This window comes from Odocoileus virginianus, chromosome 14 (assembly GCF_023699985.2).
Source record: "Odocoileus virginianus isolate 20LAN1187 ecotype Illinois chromosome 14, Ovbor_1.2, whole genome shotgun sequence".
NCBI classification, from domain to species: domain Eukaryota; kingdom Metazoa; phylum Chordata; class Mammalia; order Artiodactyla; family Cervidae; genus Odocoileus; species Odocoileus virginianus.
This window is the reverse complement of record NC_069687.1, coordinates 52650465-52654082: the sequence shown is the minus strand read 5'-3', so window position 1 is coordinate 52654082 and position 3618 is coordinate 52650465. Positions and strand designations below refer to the sequence as shown.

At 42.9% G+C, this 3618-nt stretch overlaps 1 pseudogene; it reads left to right on the top strand.

The window, feature by feature from the left end:
* Positions 1–1852: 1852 nt before the first annotated feature.
* LOC139038273 (pre-mRNA-splicing factor 38A pseudogene) lies at positions 1853–3235 on the top strand (annotated as a pseudogene).
* The last annotated feature ends 383 nt before the right edge of the window (positions 3236–3618 follow it).

The following is a 3618-nucleotide window of genomic DNA, read 5'->3' as shown; positions in this document are numbered from 1 at the left end:
GGAAAAACTGATACTCTGTGTAGGGAAAGGAAAAGCGAGGAAATCAAGGAATTCATGCAGCTTTCTGGCCTGGGCAGGGCGAGAACGGTGATGTCATCTACTAGGTGAGGGCGCACAGAGGGAGGAGCACAGAGGTGCCTGGTCAGCTGGGCTTGGGGCATTTTACGTTTGAGATGCTCTTTAAGAGCCCCTAGAAGCCCTTTGGTAACAAGCGTCCTAGTTCGTCCAGCCTCATTCTCTGCGCTGGTCTTTCTTCCTGAATCACACATGAGCACAGCTGCTGATCTTCACACTTGACGCCCCCCAGTGCTGCCACCAGAAACCTATGCTCAGCAGAAACCTGGGCTACTGATCAGAACTCCCCACTGCCTGGTTCTGGGAGTCAACCTTCACATAATTATGCTGTTGTTACAATGTATTTTTCTGCCTCAAAACTAAGTTTTGTTTTGTGTGTGTGTTCTTTTTAATGAAATCTCCAGCCAGTGGAACTTTGGGGCCAGGTGACAGAATCCTTGTAGTGCTGGCCTCCTCTCTCTGTCCTCTTTACATCTTTGTTCTGGAGGAAGTAAGACAAACCAGAATATCCCTACCTGGATATTGCAAGGGGAGGGCAACATACTGGGTTTTTTTTTTTTGGTTTGTTTTTTACAAAGTTGAGGTCTTCTTGGATACAATTTGTGAAGCACAAGCAAAAACCTGGTTTGGGAAGGATTCCTTCATTCCATTAGGCCAACTGTAGCCCAACTGGAAAATTTTCCTAATTTCTTTGAGACCTCTCCAGGACTGACAATAAGTCTCTGACAAGTAATATTTAAGATTTATATGTGAAAAGGACATAAAAAAAATCCAAGAATAAACCTGGAGGAGGTGGCATTTACTGCTGGGTTACAATTGAATAAGGAATCTCATTGTCACAAACTATAATATGCTCAGAAAGAATTAATCTGCCATAGGAGTAACTGCGTATTTGAAAAGAAAACTGTTAGTTATTAAACCAAGGAAGGACCTTGGAGATCATCTGGCCCCTGTTATCGACACTGGCAAATCATAAAACTGAGGCCCAAAGAAGAGAAAAGTTTTGTGGAGCATTAGAGGTACTGTGCATAAAAGCCACAGCACCTCACTCCAGCCTGTGCCCTTACTGCTCACCTACACAGATTCTCCGTGGAATAACTCGTAGGCTAATCTGCAGAAGCTACAAAAGGGTAAAGAAAGCTGATAGTACAGCCAGCTTATACCCTATTGCATGTGTTCCAATAAGGCAAGCCTCATTTTAACAATATCAAAACAGGTAGTTTCTACAACCATAAATTCATTGACCAGCTGGCCCCTTACTAAGTGTCCAAAGTGCTTTATGTAACACTAAAGACAAATATTTAATCCACAAAGTCTGCGTAATGGTTTTCAACCATGATCAGCTTTACCCTCAGAGGACAGTTCTAGAGATATTTTTAATTGTCACAACTTGGAAGTTGCTACTGACAGGATGAGGCCAAGGATGACCCTAAATGTCCTACAGTACTCATGGCAGCTCCTCACAAAGAGAATTACACAGACCAAAATATCAGCCATTAGAATTCCACGAACAGAGGCGCCCAGCGGGTGGGCCACGGTCCATAGCATCGCAGAGTGGGAGACTGAGGTGACTTAACACAGACACACACAGTTCATGGCCAGCTGAAGGGTCAGTAGTCCAATCCAGTCTTTACCTGCTCAGCTTGAACTAGACACAGATGACTCCCAAGTTCCTAGAAAGCAACTTGGCCAAAAATATCTATTGTTAGGCTACAGGCTGCTTGGAAGACTTGCAAGTCTTAAAATGATCTTGACAAAACATTTCCGGGTTCAAGATGGACGCGCGAACCGTTTAGTGAGACTTCCTCCAACCTTATCATTTCTCTCTGGTTTTTTAACCAGGATGTGACGTCTTAAAGGACCCGACGGAAATAGGACGTCAGACGTTCTAAAATGGCGAACCGTACGGTAAAAGATGCGCACAGCATCCACGGCACCAACCCTCAGTATCTGGTGGAGAAAATCATTCGGACGCGAATTTACGAGTCCAAATACTGGAAAGAGGAGTGCTTTGGACTTACAGCTGAACTTGTAGTTGATAAAGCCATGGAGTTAAGATTTGTGGGTGGTGTCTACGGTGGTAACATAAAGCCCACTCCTTTTTTGTGTTTAACCTTGAAGATGCTTCAGATTCAACCTGAGAAGGATATCATTGTAGAGTTTATTAAAAAAAAAAAAAAAAAAAAATTTCAAGTATGTCCGCATGCTGGGAGCACTTTACATGAGGTTGACAGGTACTGCAATTGATTGCTACAAGTACTTGGAGCCTCTGTACAATGACTATCGAAAAATCAAGAGCCAGAACCGAAATGGAGAGTTTGAGCTGATGCATGTAGATGAATTTATTGATGAACTACTGCACAGTGAGAGAGTCTGTGATATTATTCTGCCCCGGCTACAGAAACGCTATGTGCTGGAGGAAGCCGAGCAGCTGGAGCCGCGGGTTAGCGCTCTGGAGGAAGACATGGACGACGTGGAGTCCAGTGAAGAGGAGGAAGAGGAGGATGAGAAGTTGGAAAGAGTGCCATCACCTGATCATCGCCGGAGAAGCTACCGAGACTTGGACAAACCCCGTCGCTCTCCCACGCTACGCTATCGGAGGAGTAGGAGTCGGTCTCCCAGAAGGCGGAGTCGATCTCCCAAGAGGAGGAGCCCCTCCCCTCGCCGGGAACGGCATCGGAGCAAGAGCCCAAGACGTCATCGCAGCAGGTCCCGAGACAGACGGCACAGATCCCGTTCCAAGTCCCCAGGTCATCACCGCAGTCACAGACACAGGAGCCACTCAAAATCTCCTGAAAGGTCTAAGAAAAGCCACAAGAAGAGCCGGAGAGGGAATGAATAATGGACTTAGTTTGGTTTTAATACAAGTGGCCTTCTGTGGAGACGAAGGCATATGTCTACGTGGAAGAAAGATCTACTCAGTCCCAGGCAGCTATGAGCATATTTTAGATTTTTTTTTAAACCAAGTTTTCTTCACTTTTTTTTTTTTTAACATGAAAGAGGTACTGAATTTTGTATCTCTTCATGAATTGTACATAATACACACATTTGAAAGATAATGCTTCCTGAACTGAGAGCTGCTTTTGGCCTCTTTGTACAATCACCTTAAGGGGAGAATGTGGCCCCCTTGTTATTTTTGTTATTAAATTTGACACACCCATTTCCCGTTTTTCTGTGGTTTTAGTTTCGGTTTACAATGAGATTAGAACTGTTTTGAGAATTCTGAGATATGTGCTACTGCTTGCTGTTCAGTAAAAAAAAAACCAAGTTGGTAAAATATATTAGCTCTAGGTTTTACTTCCAGCAGCAGCAAATGGTAATAAACATGAAAACTGAAAAAAAAAAAAAAAAAAAAATCTTGATACGAAGGCAAATGAATTAGAAGAAATAGATTAACCAGGAATTTCAGTTGATATTTCCTTTTCCTTTTTTTTTTTTTTTTTAAAGAATGTAGCTATTATCTTTTTGAATATTAGAGATTCTTTTGATGCATTATATTGTACTTTTTCCTGCCAGTCTATTATCTACTTTTTATCTTTGGAC